At 43.2% G+C, this 23,652-nt stretch overlaps 1 pseudogene; it reads left to right on the forward strand.

The window, feature by feature from the left end:
* Positions 1-17,756: 17,756 nt before the first annotated feature.
* On the forward strand, positions 17,757-18,591 carry LOC103645595 (inositol-tetrakisphosphate 1-kinase 3-like; annotated as a pseudogene).
* The last annotated feature ends 5,061 nt before the right edge of the window (positions 18,592-23,652 follow it).

Consider the following 23,652-nt stretch of genomic DNA (forward strand, 5'->3'; position numbering starts at 1 on the left):
GTTGCCCTTAGATGGTAGAGGCTTGCCATTTCCTTTTCCTTTTCCTTTACCTTTCTTGTGGAATTTGTTCTTATTGAATTTGCGAGGTCCAGGAGGATTCTTGAAGTTTTTCTTGAATCCTTTCTTATTCTCAGTCTTATGCACATTGAAATGTACCTCAGGCAGAGGGGCAGACCCAGGAGGGCGCTGCTGAGCATTCTTCAGAAGAAGCTCATGATGCTTTTCTGCTTGGGTCAATGTGTGCATGAGTTGAGAATATCTCTGGAAATTACTAGAGCGATACTGCTGATGCAATATCCTGTCCTCTGGAAGCATGGTAGATAGAGTCTTCTCTATCTTGTCTGCTTCAGAGGGCTCTTTCTCGCAAAATTTCAATTTAGAACAAATGCTATGAAGAGCATGGTTATATTCTGCAACAGATTTAAAATCTTGCAGACGAAGGTGGTTCCACTCATGGTTGGCTGACGGCCATATGAGCTCCTTTTGCTGTTCATAGCGCTCTTTGAGAGATTTCCACAAGTTATGAGGGCATCTCTCCATAAGGTACTCTTGCTTAAGGTCCTTATGGATGTAAAGCCTCAGAAGGAAAAGTGATGTGTTCTTTTTAACCTCATTCACTGGATCAGTACCAGTGATGGGTGCTGCAATTGCATCAATGATCCCACGAGAAGCAAAAGTTATTTCAATATCTGAAGCCCAAGTTGGGTAGTTATGCCCATCAAGGGCGAGTTCCTCGAACTCTTTGGTTGACATGTTCCTACAGTCATTACCATGGACGTCCATTAATTTACGCATAAATTAATAGTCACAATGGTGATGTTGTAAGCTCAATATGCAAAATTACATATGTAACGAGTTTCTTGAAGGTTCCAAACCTTCCCATAGAATAAATACTTTGAATTTTAGTAAGCATAGTATAGATAATCCTCAAATTAATGAGGTAGATCTAGTAGTGGGCAAGAAACTTGCTGCCTAAAAGCACGGTCTCTGGGCTGATAAGTTCACGGATGAACAAACCGCAGCCAATGCTTAGGTCTCCACTACCCATGCTCTACTAATTATCAAAGTAAAATTCACTAACTCTTACATGTGATATGAGTTGCCTGAAGGTTCCAAACCTTCCAATTGAATAAATACTTTGAATTTTAGTAAGCATAGTATAGATAATCCTCAAATTAATGAGGTAGATCTAGTAGTGGGCAAGAAACTTGCTGCCTAAAAGCACGGTCTCTAGGCAGATAAGTTCATAAATGAACAAACCGCAGCCAATGCTTAGGTCTCCACTACCCATGCTCTACTAATTATCAAAGTAAAATTCAATAACTCCATATCCTGTTATTTTGGATAGCACGTATAGGTAATCATCCTGAGGGATGTAGACCTCATAGAGATAGGCATTCCAAATGCTGCCTCAAGCACGGTCTCTGGGCTACTAAATTCTATAAAGAATTTAGTGCAGCCAATGCTTGGGACTCTATCTCCCTATGCTCTTAATCCAAATTAATGTAATTTCATTTTTTGCATAAGTTTTATTAAGTCTGTACTTAATAAATGCTATATTTATATGCAAACATAAATGAATGCGTAAATCATAGCAAGTAGAGATATGTGAATTATTAATGTAAGACAAACAATAATTCACGAACTAAAATCTGCTATATTTACAATAAAACAGATATGTCTTTACAATATATGCAGTCTAAATTGCGAATTTAGACGCCTAAGATAACTGTGAACTGAAAATGCATATAAAACAGAGTCTTGTACATAAATTCAGAATTTAAAATGGTAAAACAGGCCATTTTTGCTCCTGAAAAGCAGCCCAGGCGGCCTGCCAGGCGGGCCTGGCAGCGGCCAGAAGGCCTGCACGCCGGCCCAGCCTAGCTGGCCGGCCCAGGCGGCCCAACAGGGGCCCAAAAGCCTATATTATATTGGGGCGGCTAGGGTTTCCAACCCTAACCGCCCCCAGCCGTCGTCGCCCACAGGGGCTTTCCCAGCCGCCGCCGCCAGGGTGCCGAAGTCCCAGCCACCAGCGCCCAGCAGAAGCCGCTGGGGCTTCACCCGCGCCAAGCGCCTCCTGGAGGCTGTGCCGAGGCGCCTTGGTCGCCCGCGCCGAGCGCGCCATGTGGGGGCCCGCGCCGAGCTCCTCGCCGGCTCGTCTGGCCGGCCGGGGCCGTCCCGCGCCCGCGCCCGTGCGACGCAGCAGGTGGCGCGCACGCCTGGCCAACAGGCCGCCGCCGCCGCCTGGCTTGAGGCCGCGCGCGCCATGCCGAAGCGCGTGGAGGCCCGCAGACCTCGCTGGTGGCGAGCCAGCGCCGAGCGCCCTCTGGTGCCAGCCGCCGGGGCCCGCGCCGAGCGCCCACTGGTGCCAGCCGCCGGGGCCCGCGCCGAGCGCCCACGCCGAGGCATGCCGCGCCGCGCCCCACCCCCTCCCCCCAAACAGCCGGCATGGCGGCCGGATCGAGGGCCATTAGGCCCTCCGATTGGAGGAGGAAGGTGAGGCCACCCCATTTGGGTGATGGCCGGTGAAGATGATGCGGCCTCTCGGGGCATCGACAGCGCGAGCAGGCTGTCCACGACGGGCAGCGATGGTCCCGACGACCACGGGCACCCGTGGAGATGGCGAACGACGAGTAACTGCCTCTGCAGTGGGTGGAGGCGGTGGTGGTGCCTCCAAATCGACGTCCATAGGAGCGGATGCGGACGATCCCACGTCAACCACCGGCACCGGTGGCGATGGGGATGCAGTGGGGAGTCCACACTCCACCACCGGCAGCGGAACCACCGCTGTCCATCCATGGGTAACGCAGAAGTGCACATTTTGCACTTGCACACGGCGTTCAGGAATCGCGTGCACCGGTGGAAGCGCAGTGGCTTGCCCAACGGTGAACGCTTCCAACATCGCATCATCAACAATGTGAAGAACTTCGCGCATACGGCGTATGCGCATGGAAACGGTATGCTCCATACCTTGCTGTTGATGTGCAGATCGATCTTGCTGTTCTTGTCAAGAACAGCGTGTTCTTCCTCTTTTCCCTTCTCTGATTTCTCCTTGAGACAGTGCTGATAACGTGTTACGCTCTATTGCAGTGCTCAGTGGCAAATGAAAGAGACAGAGAGAGAATGAGACAAATGAATGGGGTTGTCTGTTTATTGCAGGGATCTCCATATATATACATGTGTACAAAGGGCATCAGACCCTTGGATCAAATAACCGTAGAATCAACGGTTGGATGGGTCTTGATCATATATTACATTGTTTTGTAACAAGACCATCTGGTGTGGCTCCCTTCGCTTGTTCGTCGAGATGGAGAAAAAATGAAGAAAATTAAACGGGAATAAATAGATCTAACACATGTTGATTTCAGATTAATTAGTTCTCGCTGAAATGTGTAGCTGGTAATTTTTTTCATGAACCAAATCAAATCTACATATACTCTTAGCATATTATTACCATCAACTTTCTACTAAGATTTTTTTTTCATTAACATATCTAGTTCTAAGCCCAGTCAATGAACTTTTAAACTATCATTAGAGGTTAAGTTGACATAATGTTAGAAGTTTATATATCTTAGCAAAACATTATTGTTCCTTGTATGCATATGGTATCCATAATGCGTGAGCCAGGGATACATAAAAAATTGGAATAACAAAGTTGGACGATCCTTCAAATAAGGTTGTTTGGTTCAGGGTCAAAGGTTGAGACAAGACTATCCCAGTGTTGTCCCCAATTATCCCTCAAAATTGGAGGCCTGTCCTGGCTATCCCGTAACCAAACGCAGTCTAAAGGTATGTCTGGATTTCCAGTTTTGAAACCGTTTTTTTAAACCGGATGGAATCTAAACTGACCAGTCTTTACAATTTCTTATGTCAATTTTACCATATTCTTACAAAAAATGATGATGCCTAATTTTGCCGGATTTGTAACCTAAAGAGCAATAAATAAAACCAAATTCCTAAAAACCGGCGATCCAAACATCTCCACTAGGAAGTCAGAGGCAAAACTGGTCTTTCAGAATTCGAATCTGATTGAAACATGGCCTTGGTCTCGTACTCTCATCACTAGCGAAGTATGGTTAGCAACTCCAATAGTTCTCTAATAGACTTCCTAAATTCCTACTACTCTATAAGATACGAACGAGGACGTCCACATCTTCCTGGTGAAGCATGCCTCCGCCCCCCGCCCTAGATCCCCTCGTGCATGCACCACCGTGATCTTCACCCCAGTCCCCGATCCGAAATCTTCTTGTGCGCTCTTTCCAAGGAAGGCGCCCACCCGATTGCGCGTGTGAATCATCTAGGCCCTTTGGTGATGTTTTGGTAATTAATGACAACTGCTTGTGGACTAACGATTCTTCGAGAAATAAGAATGCAGGGTTGGACCACATAGAACAGGAAATGTTGGAGAATCATAAACATTGGTTGTGGATCAGATGAAGGCAAAGGTATAATATAGGTTTCGTTTTCGCCGGTCTTGAGGAGTTTAGAGAAGATACCTGACCGGATTAGTAGGCTAGATAGCCGTACTATTAAGAGGGGTCAATGACTTTGATCTGTGTGAAACTTAGTGCCTCATAGAGCATCAAGTAGTTGCATTTGCATGAGGACTAACAACGCTTCAAATCTCGTGAGTTAAAAGTTCTTTCAAAATCAAGTTTGAAAATTGCAAAGTCTTGGATGCGCGGACCGTCCGGGCCTTGAGGGCGGACCGTCCGCGATCCACTAGAGGGGTCCGAAGACTAACCACTTCGGGGGCCACCTTGTTACTTTGCACTGCGGACCGTCCGGGCCTTAGGGCCGGACCGTCCGCAGTCCTGACCAGAGAAGGCTGGTTTCGGGTCAGTCCCTGAATTATAGTGCGGACCGTCCGGCCGTGAAGGGCGGACAGTCCGCAGGTGTCAAAAATGTTTTTGGTCAGGGACTGTGTGATTTCTTGGTTTTGTACTACGGACTGTCCGGGGGCAAGTCCGGACAGTACTATATCCAAGTCTCGGACCGTCCGGCTTTGTAGGCGGACGGTCCGCCCGCGTTAACTGTTTTTGGTCCGAGGTCCAGGTGCTTCAAGTTGCCAGGTCGCGGACGGTCCGGCCATGGTTGGCGGACTGTCTGGACCTACCTTTTCTTACACCTCTGACAGATTTCAAACTGAATTTATAGCCGTTATATGTACGGCGGACCGTTCGACCCTTGGGCGCGGACCGTCCGGCCCTTGGGCGCGGACCGTCCGCGCATGCGCAGAACATGTGCTTTTTGCACATAACGGTTGGATTTTGATGGGGGGCTATAAATAGAAGGGTAGCTCGTGTGAGAGAGCTCTCTTGGCCATTCCTTGCACACATTGAGCTCATTTGTGATCCTCCAACTCACTCTCTCACACTCTTTGCTTGAGATTGCATTCTAGTGAGAGATTGAGGGTTCCTAGTGCATTTGCATCATTTGGTGATTCTTGAGGCACTAGGTGGTACACCGAGCAAGCGTCATTGGCTTGTTACTCTTGGAGGTTGTCGCCTCCTAGACGGCTCGGGTGATTGTCTCCGTCGAGCTCTTCAAGAAGATTGTGGAGAAGCCGCGGTATTGATTGTGAGGGGTTCGCGCCTACCTCGCCGGAGCGGCAAAGGTGACATTAGTGGAATCGAGGTATTGAGTGATTTCTTGTCCACTTGGCTCAAAGATCAAGCCGTGTCTTGATAGAGGAGCAAGTGAGAGCTTGAAGTCCACCTCAACGTGAATTAGGGGTGATCGGCAAATCACCGATACCATGGGATAAATTTCGGTATCTCTACCTTCTTGCATTACTTATTGCTTTGCAAGTGATTAGTGTTTTGCATATTGTTCCTCAAGTATTCAATCACCGTAGTTGTTTCTCATACATTGTTTACTTATTGTCACTAGAGAATTTATTCCTCTTGTTATATTGATTAAATTTACCTAGTGTTTTTGATTTGAGTCGAAACCACCTATTCACCCCCCTCTAGCCGGTGTCCTAGATCCTACAAGTGGTATCAAAGCCGAGGACTCCATTGGTTGTGGATCTAATCATCCCGGAGTGGGACAAAATGGCTAGTAACAACAATGTGCACATTGGGAAGCCACCGCATTTTGATGGGAATAATTATGACTATTGGAAAATAAGAATGTCAATGCATCTTAGAGCAATGGGTGGAAAAATTTGGCCAATTGTCAGGGATGGATTTGTTGTGTTGAAAGAAGATGAACCATCCGTTAGTGATAATGAGAATATCCTCACAAATGATCAAGCCATGAATGTCTTTTATGATGCTCTTGATATAAATGAGTTCAATCGTATCAAGAATCTCACAACCGCTCATGAGATTTGGATTAAGCTAATGGAAATTCATGAAGGAACTACAATTGTGAAGAGTGCCAAACTATATGTGTGCAAAGGGAAGTTTGAGCAATTTATTATGAAAGAAGATGAGAGTGTATCCGATATGTTCAATCGGTTAAATGAGATAGTAAATGAACTCAAGGGACTTGGTTTCAATGTACAGGATGTGGATTTCACTCACAAGTTCCTTAGGTCACTTCCGGAGAAATATGAGACCATTGTGACAATGTTAGTCAGGAGTGATCTATCTACAACTTCTCCAACCGAAGTATTGAGAGAAATTCTCACTCAAGACATATTTAAGAAGTCACAAGCTGATGCTTTAAGTTTGGCAAAGAAGGTGAAAAATGAATCAATTGCTCTCAAAGCTAAGGCCTCAAAGGCAATTGAAAAGGAAGATAGTAATGATGAAGAAAATGAAAGTGAGAGTGATGGTGACATGGCTCTATTTGTAAGGAAATTCAATAAATTCATGAAGATGAAGAGAGGTCAACCTAGAAGAGGTCAAACATCTAGAAGAAATGCTTTCAATGATAGAAAGTGTTTTGAGTGTGGGGAACCCGGTCACATTGCCATGAATTGCCCAATCAAGAAGAAGAAGGGCAAAGATGAAAGTGACAAGAAGAAAAAGAAATACTATAACAAGAAGAAAGATAGCAAAGCCTACTTAGTTGAATGGGACTCGGATGATAGCTCGGATGATGATGATGATGACACCTCATCCAAGCTTAATGCCGGAATTGCCATCAAGGAAGCTCCCTCACTCTTCTCATCTCCCCATTGTCTCATGGCAAAAGGAGATGCTAAGGTAAAAATCATCACCGATTTAAATGATATAGAAGATGATGATGATATCGATGATGTTGATGATGGCTATTCATATGATGATCTTGTTAGAATGTTAGGTGAGGCCGATGACTACATGCACAAAGAAAAAGAAAAATTTAAGACCTTGAAGGAATTGTATAAAAACCTCCAAGTGTCTTTTGAGGAGCTCAAGACCTCTCACAATGACCTAAAAGAAAATTGTGAGAAGCTTGCGGATGCTCAAAAATCATCTATTGTGCATGAAGTTAAGGTGGTCACTAAGGATGTTGGAGTCACTTGTGACTTACTTGATAGTCTTACAAGTGAACCACTACCTACTAACTCTATTTGTGATAAATGCAAAATTTCTCTCAATGATAACATTGCTCTTGATGAATCAAAAATTATTGTTGAGAATGAAGTGTTAGTAGATAGAGTAAACACTCTAACTCATGACCTAGAAAAGGCATATGGTGGTAAGGCTAAATTGGATTTCATATTGGGAAGTCAACGGTGCTCTCTTAACCGTGAAGGTCTTGGATATGTTCCCAAGAAAGGAAAGAATGCTTTTGTAAAGCAAAAGACATTGTTTGTGAAAGAATGTGACAAAGTGTGTCACAAGTGTCACAAAAAGGGACATGTTAAGAAAAAATTGTCCCAAGTTCAAAAATGTATCCTCCACTTGTTTTGAGCATTGTTATGTTCTTTCTCATAATGCAAAAGGTGTTCATGCTAAATTTGTTGGTACTTCAATTGTTGGAAACAAAAAGAAAGCTATTTGGGTGCCAAAGACCTTGGTCACTAACATCCAAGGACCCAAGCAAGTTTGGGTACCTAAAAGAGATTGATTTCCTTTTGTAGGTAAACTACAAGGCGGGAGGGAATCATTGGGTGTTAGATAGTGGATGCACTCAACACATGACCGGAGATATGAAAATGTTTACCCAAATGAGTGAGGAAGATTGCTCCAATTATGATAGTATCATATTTGGAGATAATCGCAAAGGAAAGGTTAAAGGTTTGGGTAAAATTGCTATTTTAAATGATCATTCTATATCAAATGTGCTCTTGGTTGAGTCTTTGAATTTTAATTTACTTTCCGTAGCTCAATTATGTGATTTAGGATTTTGTTGCAATTTCACGGTTGAAGATGTTATTATCTCTAGTGTTGATGGTAGCAATCTTAAGTTTAAAAGTTTTAGACACGAAAATCTTTATCTTGTTGATTTCTCATCTAATGAGGCAAAGCTCACAACTTGCCTATTCTCAAAAGCTTCACTAGGTTGGTTATGGCATAGAAGACTTGGTCATGTTGGAATGAAGCAACTCAATCGGCTAACCAAGCATGACTTAGTTCGTGGCTTAAAAGATGTGAAGTTTGAGAAGAACAAATTGTGTAGCTCTTATCAAGCCGGTAAGCAAGTGGCAAACACTCATCCAAATAAAAGTCAAATGTCCACTCATCGACCTTTGGAATTACTTCACATGGATTTATTTGGGCCCACATCATTTGTAAGTATTGGTGGTAATTCTTATTGTCTTGTGATTGTGGATGATTATTCAAGATTTACTTGGGTTTATTTTCTTCGAGACAAATCTAATGTGTTTGAAACATTCAAGTCATTTGCTATATTGGCTCAAAATCAATTTGATTTCGACATCAAAAAGGTTAGAAGTGATAATGGGTCGGAATTCAAAAATGCGAGAATTGATGAATATTGTGATGACAAGGGTATTAAACATGAATTCTCTTCCAAATATACCCCGGAACAAAACGGTATTGTTGAAAGAAAGAATAGAACTCTCATTGATATGGCTAGGTCTATGTTAGCGGAATATAATATATCGGATTCTTATTGGGCCGAGGCAATAAATACCGCTTGTCATTCATCAAATAGACTATATTGTCACAAGCTTTTGAAGAAAACTCCATATGAATTGCTCATTGGTAGAAAGCCAAATATCTCATATTTTAGGGTATTCGGTTGCAAATGTTATATTTTAAGAAAGGGAAGTCGGCTTTCTAAATTTGAGAAGAAATGTGATGAGGGTTTTCTTCTTGGATATTCATCAAATAGTAAAGCTTATAGAGTCTTCAACAAAACTCATGGTATTATTGAAGAAGCATATGATGTTGAATTCGATGAAACAAATGGGTCTCAAGATGAAAGTGATAATCTCGATGATGTTGGGGGAACTCAATTGATAAATGCAATGAAAACAATGGCCATTGGTGAAATAAAACCAAAGGAAGATGATGGTGAAAATAGTGTGGTTGTCATTCCTTCATCCTCAACTCAAAATGAGGAAGATCACCAAAGCCAACAACATGATGAAACTATGGATACTCATGATCAAGGTACTTCAAGACATTCGGTTCCTCCTAATGCTTCAACTAGCAATTATCAAATGGTATCAAGAATTCATCATTCCATTGTGAAGGATCACCCGGTTGATCAAATTGTGGGTGATATTAGTAAGGGTGTTCAAACTCGCTCTCGCATAGCTTCGTTTTGTGAACATTTCTCTTTCGTATCTTGTATGGAACCTAACCGTGTAGATGAAGCTCTACTTGATGTTGATTGGGTGAATGCAATGCATGAAAAATTAAATAACTTTGCCCGAAATGAAGTTTGGGAGCTTGTTGAGAGACCAAAGAAACACAATGTTATTGGTACAAAATGGGTGTTTCGCAACAAGCACAATGAAGATGGTGTGGTAGTAAGAAACAAGGCAAGATTAGTTGCACAAGGATATACTCAAATTGAGGGATTGGGTTTTGGGGAGACATTTGCTCCCGTGGCAAGATTAGAAGCAATCCGGATTCTTCTTGCTTATGCTTGTGCACATAATATCAAGCTCTACCAAATGGATGTAAAGAGTGCTTTTCTAAATGGTAAGATTAGTGAACTAGTGTATGTTGAACAACCTCCCGGTTTTGAGGACCCCAAAAGACCTAACCATGTGTTCAAGCTTTCTAAAGCTCTCTATGGGCTTAAGCAAGCTCCACGTGTTTGGTATGAAAGGCTTAGGGATTTCTTGCTTTCCAAAGACTTCAAAATTGGGAAGGTTGACACTACTCTATTCACTAAAAGAATTGGCAAAGACTTATTTGTTTGTCAAATCTATGTTGATGATATTATTTTTGGATCCACTAATGAATTATTTTGTGAGGAATTCGGAAAAATGATGTCAAAAGAATTTGAAATGTCTATGATAGGAGAATTGAGCTTCTTTATTGGCCTTCAAATCAAACAATTGAAAGATCGAATTTTTATAAGTCAATCAAAATATTTGAAGGACATACTCAAGAAGTTTGGTTTAGAAAATGCAAAGCCTATCAAGACTCCAATGGCAACAAATGGTCATCTAGATTTAGATGAAGGAGGTACTATGGTTGATCAAAAACTTTATCGTTCAATAATTGGGAGTTTGCTTTATATTACCGCATCTAGGCCCGATGTTATGTTTAGTGTATGCATGTGTGCTCGATTTCAAGCTTCACCTAGAGAGATTCACTTGAAGGCCGCTAAAAGAATTCTAAGATATTTGAAGTATACTCTCAATATTGGTCTATGGTATCCCAAAGGTGCTCAATTTGAATTAATTGGATATTCGGATTCGGACTATGCGGGGTGCAAAGTTGATAGAAAAAGCACCTCCGGTTGTTGTCAATTTCTTGGTAGATCTCTTGTTTCATGGTCTTCAAAAAAAACAAAATTCGGTTGCTCTATCTACCGCCGAAGCAGAATATATATCGGCCGGAAATTGTTGTGCTCAACTATTATGGATGAAACAAACCTTATTGGATTATGGAATTATTTTCAAGAATGTGCCTCTCATGTGTGATAATGAGAGTGCGGTAAAATTGGCTACCAATCCGGTCCAACACTCAAGAACTAAGCATATTGATATACGTCATCACTTCTTAAGGGATCATGTTGGCAAGGGAGATATCTCTATTTATTCCACTGACACGGATGATCAATTAGCAGACATTTTTACAAAGCCTTTGGATGAAACAAGATTTTGTTCTCTAAGAAGTGAAATGAATGTGATCGATCTCTCAAATGTGGCTTGAAGTTGATCACGCATGTGTCGTGTTGCATCTCGGTTCTAAATATGCTCTTTATGCTATTTATCTGGTATTATTGGTGCATTTTTCATTCTAAATTGCTCTAGTTAGTTTGAATACAAAAATTTGCATTACTCAATTACATAATATGTATATGCATGCATACTAACTCTTGGATTGGTCGAAATGTCCATATATGAGCACCAATTTGGATTTGAAATTCAAAATCAGAAAGTGGACAGACGTTGGAAAACTGAGTATCAGGCCGCGGACCGTCCGCCCATGGACCACGGACCGTCCGCAGCATCAGGAACTGGACAGTCCGATCAGCAATGCAGACCGTCTGATATCATCAGGGCGCGGACCGTCCGCCTCCCCTACGCGGACCGTCCACGACAGGCAGTAAAATTGGGCAGAGACCGCAGACTTGTCATTTGTGTTCCTTGGCCCTTCTCTCTTGCTATCCACTCGCCAAATAGTCTCCTTTGTCGATTGTGCGCGGACGGAGAAGTGACGTTGCGCACGGACAGTCCGACAGCTTGTGGCAACGTTCAATCAACATGTCTTCATCACGGTATTTCATAATCTTGTGGATTTCATCAAATCTCTTCAATTTTGAGATTATTTGGGGTTCCTCTCTGATCTGAAATTGAGCAGTAGTTTTACAAATCTGATTGGTGGGATTGTTAGTTCTACTCACAGTGAATGCTATGCAAAATTTTGAACTTGTTTGGATCAGTATTCTCTGCAAAATCATCAATTCAACATTTGTGGCGGCTAGGGTTCTTTGGAGTCGCCCCTGGTCGGTCGCGGACCGTCCGCCTGGTGGGCGCGGACCGTCCGGGCCTCTAGCGCGGACAGTCCGGCCCCCTAGCGCGGACCGTCCGGACCCTGGCAGAGCAATTCAGTTCTACTCATTTTTATGGTGGTGATTGGTATCAATTATTCATCTATGGCTGTCTGTCACTTTATTGCAGTGGTTTGGGTGGTCTCCGCAAGAAGCTTGCATGTCGCTTCAAATCAAAGCGTTCTCGTGGAGATGATGCTGACTATACACCGACCACTGATTCAGAGGCCTAATCCTCAGCTGGGGGCACTAAATCTATAGATACTGAAGACTTTCCCCATGTCCATCCTGATTATCCCATTGACACCTCTAGATGGACCTATCCAAAGCGAAGGTTTTCTATGGATGAGTACTGCTCAAGGCGGACTGTGAACCAGTACACTCTGCCATCTGACACCAATATTCAATTTTTCCACACTCAGCTGCAGTTTGATGTTTTTTGGGGCACCTTGATGGATACAAATTTTCATAAGCATCAGGTGATTGATTGGTCCTTCTTGCTCAGTCAATCAGTAATGGAGGGTCTGATCCCTAAGTTTGAAACGTGTGGACTGTATCAGTTTATGGGGCAACACACAGACTTCAATGAAATGGCTGTTAAGCAATTCCTGGCTACCTCAGAGATTGATATAGAAGAAGAATCTATCACTTGGATGACTGGCTTCAAGCGCTATTCTGCCTCTTTTGCTGACTTTGCCACTGCCAACAGTCTGGATTATGGCACCATTTCTACTGGGCTGGATCTCTATATTGAGGATAATTTTGAGGATTTTGTGCAATTCTATGAGCCAGCCAGGCTAGGAATACCCAGGAGGTTTGGAGAGACAGCAGGACTCAGGCATCATCCTGTTGTAATCGACAAGATTGCCAGAGTCACCATTCTTCCCAAGAGTGGTGATAAGAGTAAAATACGAGATAAATTCTGGAACATTATTCAGCACATCATGAATGGTGAAGTCATGAATATTGTTCTTTTCATGATGAGACAGCTTAATGATTTGAAAATGGACAAGAATCAAAATTTAGCATATGCTCCTTACATTATGGCTCTCATCAAAGCCAAGACAAGATTTGAGGGCCCCTGCGAGATTGTTCACACACCGTTCAGACCTTTTAAGAATGAGATAGGGTTTCTCACCAGTCCACTCACTCCCTTCCCAGATAATGAGGAAGACCCTGGCTATGAGGGTGGAGCAGCTCCTGATGTTGAGGGCGAGCAGATGCCTCCTCCTCCACCTCCTCCTCAGCCTCAGCAATATTGGGAGCCTGGTCCAGGCTACTTTGATCCATATTTTCACACTATGCAGCAGGGGCTTCAGACCCATATTGATACTCGCTTTGAGGGCATGATGACACATATGGATCACCGCCTAGATGTCATACAATCTCGTTTTGAAGATAACTGGGATGGGCTCAACTCTGAGTTTTCTAAGCTTCGCGATCACATTCAGACTAATGTCACTGATCCTATCATGACCAGGCTGAATAATATGCAGTAGAGTTTTCAAGATAACATGGGCGCTCTCTCCAGCCAGTTTGACAATCTTTCTACCAATGACAGCATGCATGAGATCAGTCAGAGGCAGCAGCAACTCCAGCAAGATTTTGGCCAGTTCTCCTCTCTATTTGACACATTCAGCACTCACTACTACAACATGCATCCTCCGCCCAGTGATCAGTGAGGCCTCTCCTTTGTGGCAATTGATGCCAAAGGGGGAGAGAAGTGATGAGAAGAGAAGTTGTCAGGTGTCACTTTCAGGGGGAGTTGTTGGTCTATGTGGACATTAAGACCATGCATATGCATATTTACCTTTTTATGTCACATGCATTAGTTTATGTTTTATGCATTTGGAACTGGCTTGAACTGTTAACTCTATGTCGTATGTCTGTGGACAATTATCTGTAATATTCTGTGGGTTGAACTATGTTTTAGTTCAAATTACTCTGTGTGTGGTTAATCGAGGAGTAATTATAATTGCTGCGCTTACTCTACGTATCATCTCTTGTATGCCTCGATAACCATGATTGTAGGAAAGTCTCCATCAAACTCCGATATATTATGTGTGTTATATCTTCAGCTTCAAATAATCCTGCACACACTTAGGGGGAGCCTTTCTTACATACTGAGTTTTTTTGGGATTTATCTATCTCTCGGACAGAACTTCAAATCAAGATAAGTCCTATGAAACTCATCTCCAAAATCTATCTTATACCTTAGGAATGAGGGAGATTTGGAAAAACTAAACTTCTCTTTAATATATTATGTACTGTTGTCATCAATTACCAAAAAGGGGGAGATTGTGAATCATCTAGGCCCCTTTGGTGATGTTTTGGTAATTAATGACAACTGCTTGTGGACTAACGATTATTCGAGAAATAAGAATGCAGGGTTGGACCACATAGAACAGGAAATGTTGGAGAATCATAAACATTGGTTGTGGATTAGATGAAGGCAAAGGTATAATATAGGTTTCGTTTTCGCCGGTCTTGAGGAGTTTAGAGAAGATACCTGACCGGATTAGTAGGCTAGATAGCCGTACTATTAAGAGGGGTCAATGACTTTGATCTGTGTGAAACTTAGTGCCTCATAGAGCATCAAGTAGTTGCATTTGCATGAGGACTAACAGCGCTTCAAATCTCGTGAGTTAAAAGTTCTTTCAAAAGCAAGTTTGAAAATTGCAAAGTCTTGGATGCGCGGACCGTCCGGGCCTTGAGGGCGGACCGTCCGCGATCCACCAGAGGGGTCCGAAGACTAACCACTTCGGGGGCCACCTTGTTACTTTGCACTGCGGACCGTCTGGGCCTTAGGGCCGGACCGTCCGCAGTCCTGACCAGAGAAGGCTGGTTTCGGGTCAGTCCCTGAATTATAGTGCGGACCGTCCGGCCGTGAAGGGCGGACAGTCCGCAGGTGTCAAAAATGTTTTTGGTCAGGGACTGTGTGATTTCTTGGTTTTGTACTACGGACTGTCCGGGGGGCAAGTCCGGACAGTACTGTATCCAGGTCTCGGACCGTCCGGCTTTGTAGGTGGACGGTCCGCCTGTGTTAACTGTTTTTGGTCCGAGGTCCAGGTGCTTCAAGTTGCCAGGTCGCGGATGGTCCGGCCATGGTTGGCAGACTGTCCGGACCTACCTTTTCTAACACCTCTGACAGATTTCAAACGGAATTTATAGCCGTTATATGTACGGCGGACCGTCCGGCCCTTGGGCGCGGACCGTCCGCGCATGCGCAGAACATGTGCTTTTTGCACATAACGGTTGAATTTTGATGGGGGGCTATAAATAGAAGGGTAGCTCATGTGAGAGAGCTCTCTTGGCCATTCCTTGCACACATTGAGCTCATTTGTGATCCTCCAACTCACTCTCTCACACTATTTGCTTGAGATTGCATTCTAGTGAGAGATTGAGGGTTCCTAGTGCATTTGCATCATTTGGTGATTCTTGAGGCACTAGGTGGTACACCGAGCAAGCGTCATTGGCTTGTTACTCTTGGAGGTTGCCGCCTCCTAGACGGCTCGGGTGATTGTCTCCGTCGAGTTTTCCAAGAAGATTGTGGAGAAGCCGCGGTATTGATTGTGAGGGGTTCGCGCCTACCTCGCCGGAGCGGCAAAGGTGACATTAGTGGAATCGAGGTATTGAGTGATTTCTTGTCCACTTGGCTCAAAGATCAAGCCGTGTCTTGATAGAGGAGCAAGTGAGAGCTTGAAGTCCACCTCAACGTGGATTAGGGGTGATCGGCAAATCACCGATACCACGGGATAAATTTCGGTGTCTCTACCTTCTTGCATTACTTATTGCTTTGCAAGTGATTAGTGTTTTGCATATTGTTCCTCAAGTATTCAATCATCGTAGTTGTTTCTCATACATTGTTTACTTATTGTCACTAGAGAATTTATTCCTCTTGTTATATTGATTAAATTTACCTAGTGTTTTTGATTTTAGTCGAAACCGCCTATTCACACCCCCTCTAGTCGGTGTCCTAGATCCTACAGCGCGTCCCCGCGATCCACTCCCCTAAACGCCCGATCTACCGCCCTCAATCTCTCCACAGTGCATACCGTGCCCCTGCCCCGACGCGCCCCTTCCTTCGTCCGTCTCCAGTGCGCCCGCCGCCCCCGGCTGCCCGTGCCCCTACGGCCCTGCACCCGCCCCGCGACGCGCTCTGCTCACCGAGCATGCCCACGCCCGAGCAGGCAGGTGGGGATCTCGCCCACGCTCGAGCAGGCAGACGCGGATCTCGCCCTCGCCGTGCCCGTGATGCACGGCTCCTTGCCCCCACCGTGTCACGCCCGCGGGGTTGCGGATCTCGCCAACACGCCAGTGGATCTCTCCCTTCTCTGCCATGCCCTGGGCCCCTACAGCCTCGTCTACGTCGTCCCCTACACCATGCTCCCCATCGTCGTCGTCCTCTCCGTCGACTGCTCTATCCCCATCCTCATGCGTCGCAAGGAGGCCAAGGCCCACAGCAGCTCCAAGTCCATCGAGGTCTCCTTCCGCCCCGGGGACACGGTCCTCATCATCGAGGACCTCGTCACCAGTGGTTCCTCCATGCTCGAGACCGCCGCCCCACTCCGCGTCGAGGGGCTCGTGGTCGCCGACGCCATCGTTGTCGTCAACCCTGAGCAGGGCAACAGGAAGAACCTCACAGCTAATGGGATCACACTGCACTCGCTCATGACCCTAATAGAGTTCCTAAGGTGATTCATATACATTGTAAGTGAAACGAAGAACATGCATTTTTACGGGTGTTATACTGCTATTGGTAGTTTCCCCTTATAATTAATTTAATAGTTTAATAAAAGATAACACACCCAGCACTTGATTTTTGTCAAAGGTTTTGCAAACCTGTTACCTATCTGGTTAATTTTGGATTTTTTTAAATTCTACTTCAGAAATAGCAACTTCGCATGACTTTTCTTCACTTGTAATTGATGCTTCGATGTTGGAGGAAATATCATTTTAAAATAAAAATCTCAACAGTTGGGTTGATCAGTTCACTTGCTTTAAGAAGTATAGTACTGATAGTATGAGAATGGACTACACCAATAAAAAAGGTTAACGCTTTCATACCTAATGGGTTGTAGTTCAAAAATTGAGGTTCCTTCCTCCGTTTTCCTTCGTACAATCTTGATTGGCTGCTTCTGCTGTAAGCTAAAGTAATTGTTCCATTTATGAACAAATTGCCCCTATTCATATTCTCATGTTTTCCTTTTTGATTTATTTTAGAAAATGGTTTAGAGATCGAGGAAGTCACTCGCGAGAAAGGCATATGTCATCCTTGCAAAGAGCATGATAGTCTTTCGCTTGCATGGGAGCTTAGTTCGCAGATAAGGAATTGCCAAAGATTTTTCTCTAAAGGGGCAGTTAGTGGGAGAGCAATCACTAAAGATGAAACCCATCCTATAATAATTCGGCTAGCACTGTTAATATACAAGGCTCAGGACTCTCACTATAATAAGGGTATAGTGTGGGCGTCCACACCCCTTCACCATACCCTCGCCTCCTTCCTCACAGTCAATAGCGGCTCCTTCTTTGGATGCCCGACGATGGCGGGAGGTGGCGGAACGCATGGGTCCCCGGCGATGGCGGGAGGTGGCGGCGCCGCCACGGCGGCTGGGGCAGTGGTTGGGATGCCGTCCCAGGCCACGTTGCCGGTGCGGCGGCGGTGCGAGGGCACGACCATGGGAGCCATCACGCTCGACCTACGCTCCAGGCTCGGTGTCGGCCCCTTCACCCTCGGTGAGAACCCTAACCACCTGACTCCCCCGCGACCCGCGGGAATAGGCAGTATGTGGCTGCTTCCTTGCGCTGCCTCTCCGTTTGCACGGAACGGTGCTCCCAGCCCTCGTCATTTGTATGCAGGTGGCGTCATGTTTAAGGTGTACATTGTTGGGGATGCAATAAGGGTTGTACGTCGGTTTTCACTTCCAAATGTTGATGAAGGTGATCTGTCGAATAATGCTGGGGTATTTCGGTTTCCAAGGGTCTCTTGTGCTACAACCAGTGCAAATGATGCAGATCGCAGCCAGTGCAAATGACGCAGATCTTGACCCTGGTGTTGCTGGTGCGCGTTGGTTGTCCAATTTTTTGTCCTTGTAGGTTTTTGTAGGATTTTCCGTTGCATTATAAAACAGTGTAGGCAACTGATTTTCTAACATGCCCCTATCAGAACTTCCTCCGAGACCATTGCTTGAGATCTTGGCACGAGAACTGCGGCGACGATTGGTAATGTGATTCTTGCGCCTTCTTTTTCTCCTGTTTAGACTTTAGAATGAATTAGTCTCATTTTGCCTTTTCCTTTCACCCGATTGACAGGGTCTTAGACTATTCGACATTGATATGATTAGGGAGCACGGAACAAGAGATCGGTTTTATGTCATAGACATGAACTACTTTCCCGGTATGTGGCTCTTTCCTTGCGTTGCCTCTCCATTTGCAGGGAAGGGTGCTCCCAGCCCTCGTCGTGCCCCTCCCAACCCTCGTCGTCGTAACGGAGGTATATTCTACCCTGAATAAAATGATTTATGTTGTATTGTACTTACACGTGTTTTTACTTGGTTTTAGGATGTATTCTCTTTAATTGTGGAGGCCTTCATGCCTCTGGATGACATAGAGAGCCCCTTCTTTGGAAGGAGAACTTCAATTCTTGATACAGTCACAAAAGTTTGGTCCTGTGTGGTGATGCTAGATCTTGAATGTGATGATTTGATAAATGATATGTTCCATCACTTCTTGGTGACTGTTAAGTAAGAGCTATCTTAAATCTTCTTACCTTCATCTATTTTTGTTCTTTCTGGATTTATTGATGCACTAAAACTGTACATTCTGCATGGTTTTCATTTTGTCCTACTATGCATTTTGTTTACAATTTTTTATTATAGTTTATAGGAAACAATTTGTTGTTCTTAGATTGATCACCTAGGGCATGGTTGGTTATTTGTTGTTACTACAATATAGACTACTTAGCATGCTTCGATTTTTCTCCGTTGTTACTACAATATAGACTACTGAACATGCTTTCATTTTTTATGCAGGGTTCTATACTCATAAGCATGTGGTTGCACCACACAACCTTTTGTTTTATATGTTGCCATCTGATCTCTGGTGAAAAGGAGGGAGATGAGCTACAGAGGAAATCTGATGTTATTGAAATTCTAAGAAAAGTCTAGATTTCCACAGGTCCGTGGTGCCACTGATGTCAAGTCACCAGAAACAATTCTTGAGCATGAGCATGCGTCGATGCTCTTTTTTCCCTGAGGCAATACTACTTCTATGCACAGTGATGTAGTAGCAACGGAGAACTGGCACTAATTGGATACTTCTTTTCCTAATTGCAGCCGTATCATTTGGCTTGGGGGTTTGAATTATCGGATTGCCCTATCATACTGCTTAGCTAAAGCCCTTGTCGAAATGCATAAGCAACTGTTAGAGAAAGATCAGGTAGTTTGCTACTGCACTTTTACACTACATCAGTGTGGCTGTGTGAGGACCATGTTTGACATTACTTGTTTTAAACAACTTCAGATAGAGCGAAGATGCGGGTGCATTTTCCAGGGATGTAAAGAAGGCATGATTAGTTTCCTCCGATATATAAATACTCATTCAACTCGGATCGTTACTCTGGTATGTGGCCCAAAGAAAATCGGAGGACACCTTCTTGGTGATTTCTTATGCCCCTGCCATCCACAAGAACTGTATCCTCCGTCGATTACTCGCAAAGGAACTCCCTGACGTTTTGTTTGTTCTATCTTATTGAAGGTGCGATCACATTATGTGGCCTCTTGCAGTCGTCCTACATCTGAGGAGAGTCTCGCTTCTCTGACCACAGACCAGTGTACAATCTTTTCATGGCTAAGGTTGAGAGTGCCCGCCACAGAAGATCGAACTTATCCTTGATCATGATCTCCGGTGTTGAGGGAATAATGATAGATTGATATGAGGATTGCAGGTGTAATCATGTGTATAATAACCCTTTTTTATTTTCCTCTGTCCCTGTGGTGTAGTACATGAAAAGCAAAATGATACCTGCATTTGTTGTGCTTATTGCTGTTAAATATTTTTCTAATTCTAACAGGTCAGAGCCTTGCTTCCTAGCTGTAGCTGGAATGCACAGTGTTATACTTTTATCAGCTTTGCTTGGAGCTACAAACATGTCTCTTACAAATGGTCAGAGAAGCGCTTAATTGGTGAAAGCAAGGCCCCTTAATTGGTGTGGTAGCACTGTATCACATTGAGGTAAAAGTGTTGCATGAAGCTTTGGGTTGCTATATTGGTAAGTTAGAAGGTGGTAAAAAGGACTCTAATTAATTTTACTATAATACCATATGTACAATGAAGATAAAATTTTACTTTGTTACCAGACATAGATAGACAATCTTTTGCATCCGTATGAAAGCAATTAGTTTGATCAACATAGCCTCTTTACATGTTATACGATGTTTCCCAGTATTTCCAGTATTACCGATTCTGATGTATAGCAGATGTGTCAATAGTTTAAATCAACATTCATTGTAAAATTGTGCATAAGTGAGGGTTCGAAACCTTGCTTGTTGGTTGTACATTTATTCATTGAAAACCTTCAAACTTTTTGGTTTTAATGGTGGGAGGTTAAGGATGGATGAGAGTATTGATTTGGCATGCACAATCCTGATCCAGTTCCCTTGATTATCCGGTCTGAAATAGTAATGTCGACCCTTTGTATAATTTTTAATTCTTACGTTTCTCTACTAAGTTGTGACAACTACAAATTTCATTCCAATATAATGTACACGAGCTATTTAATTTTACACTACCTGTAGCTGTAGCGTGTCACAACTTTCTTTATTGCTTCAAAACTGGGATGCTCACATGTATAAGAGACATGTTTGTCGTTCTGAGTCTATGTTTTATATTAATTTAACCTCGTAGCAATGTAGAAATCATGCCACAACATATTTCCCCACAACATATAAGATAAGAGGGCCATATTTGTGAGCTAAAATAATTTTGATAGCCACAACTCGCCATCTCCTTTTTTATACTTTTCACCCTGCAATGCAAAATTGTTTAAAGGAGGCCATGGTACATGGCCATATCATGTATTATCAACTTTTAGGATTTGCCTAATTCAATTAATAGTGATATTGAGCCAAATTTTGGTTGTTCGAAATGTCAGACTTCAACATTTGTTAATTTTGTTGAGTTGAGTCTTGATAGCATCACTAAATAAAGACTTATGCATGCACAAACGTCCCCCCGTTGCAACGCACGGGCATATACCTAGTCAACAATTTAAGTAGTTAACACAAAAACTCATCTCCAACAGTTCTCTAAATGAACTTTCTAAATTTAACTTCTCATCTAACCTTATTTTCTCTCTACATTTAGCAACCATTTAGCAACTCCCTAAACAAAAATATTTACTGCATTATGTAGATAATGAAGGTAATTGATGATATTTGTGACTTTATTTTTTTATGTGGATAAATACAAAACAAAATTACAACCTATATTTAGAGAACTATTGGAGAACTCACATTTTTTATTCCCAAAGTTATTTAGCAACTTTTTAAATCTGTGATTTAGAGAGCTAATATTTACATAACTATTGGAGTTGCTCTTACTCGGCTATATCTGCCTTGTGTAAACCAACCGCCGTGTGCGCCTAGCCATTGGCCATGGGATTAAAATCCTGGAACACCCGAACAGGTGCAAGGCATGGTGGACCGTGGAAACCGCCAGTCCTGAAACACGGAAGTTCGGAAGCACATCCAACGGCCTGTACCAGCCTGCAGATGATCTGACGGCAAGGGGTGTCCCATTTGACGTGGCTGTGGGCCGTAGCTTTGACCTTAAGGCATCGAGGAATCCTCCTCCCAGTCTCCCACGCACGTCGGCACGTCGCACAGATGCGGGAAGGCGACAATCCATATAACCATCTAGAATCTAGAAAAAAAAAGCACGAATTTCGGTAATGCTCGTTCGAAGGCACACTCGCGTCCAGACGAACCATGCAAGTGCTTGTACGATTTGCATAAGACCTACAAATGTATTTTTATTTTGTATTTTAGAAGTTTGTGAACCTAAGCATAACGCACTACAAGTTTGAGGATCACCATTCACCCATACATTTAACTCATAATACTTATTAATGTCTAGCACTATGTTAGCATTGTGGATCATAAACTGACGACATAGTGATACACCACTAATTTGAGCGATACCTCTTGAAAAGCACAAACACAAGTTGTAATTGGGATGTAAAAAAATGTAATACGTATGCGTGTTGCCTCGTCATTTTCACACGAACAAAACTAGGTTGAAACAGACCCTTAAATAGCCCACCAGCATGGTCGTTAAGCCCAATCGAGAACATGGGCAGTCACATTCCATGCTTTGGCAAGCCCATCAAGAACTGGATCTATATAGCCCCGGCCCCAATTCTGGACTGGGGTGCGCGGGTGCTGGTGCTGCAAGCTCCAATATGGCCCAGCGGCCGCTTTATTTGGGTTTCCAATATGGCCGGCCCACCGGACGCTTCTTTTTTGACCTTTTTCGTGCGTGTTTGTCATGTACGTCAACTAATAAGGGTGTGTTCCATTCTAGAGACTAAAAATTAGTCCCACCATTTTAATTCTATAGTCAGTGGCGGACCTAGGATTTTTATATAGGGTGTGCCACAACAAAATTTTCATATAAAATTCTATCTAATGTACATATAATTTCATAGTAAATTTGGTAAACAATTTGATATATAGATATAAAGTTTGACACTCAACAAATAAGCATGAAAATTGTATACATTAAACATAAAGATTACAATAATACTACTTATCTGGTCTGCGCTTTCTCAATGCCATAAAAGTTTCAATTATATCTTCTTCATTCACTTCGAAGAAAATATCCCTCTCGATGTATGTAACAAGACAATCATCCAAAAGACTATCACACATCTTGTTTCTCAATTTAGTCTTCATCAAACTCATTGCAGAAAATGCTCTTTCAACACTTGTTGTCGCCACCGGCAAAATCAATACCAATTTGAGAAGCAAATAAACTATATCAAACACCTTATGTCTCTTTGTTTCAACAAGCTTAACTGAGAGGTCCACAAGATTAGTTATATCTTTGAATCTATCATCTTCTCTTATGCCATCAATATAATTATCAAGTTGCAAGTCAAGTTTTAACAAGTCAGTGCTTGACATGTCATTAGGATAGAAATCAGCTAGCTTCCGTACCTTGTGTGCATCAAAAGAAGCAAAAGAGTTGGAAGGATCTAATGCTGACATACAAGAAAGCAGCTCCATATTAGCCTCACTAAACCGACTATCAAGCTCTAGGCTAATTTGATCAATGACCCCAATATATACTTCTCTTCTGAAGTGGTCATCATTGGTTTGGTTATGAACAAATCGTGATGATCTTCCATAAGGCTTATAATTTCCATCCATAGCAGGAACTTGGATATCATGTTTGTTGCAAAATGAAGTGATTCTTTGAAGGAATTGATCCCAACCATCAAGCCTTAACTGTTGCACTCTTCTCTTTGCCACATTAACAAGTGAAATTGCATTAATAATATCTTGCTCCCTTCTT

The sequence above is a fragment of the Zea mays genome, chromosome 1 (genome assembly GCF_902167145.1).
Source record: "Zea mays cultivar B73 chromosome 1, Zm-B73-REFERENCE-NAM-5.0, whole genome shotgun sequence".
In the NCBI taxonomy this organism is placed as follows: domain Eukaryota; kingdom Viridiplantae; phylum Streptophyta; class Magnoliopsida; order Poales; family Poaceae; genus Zea; species Zea mays.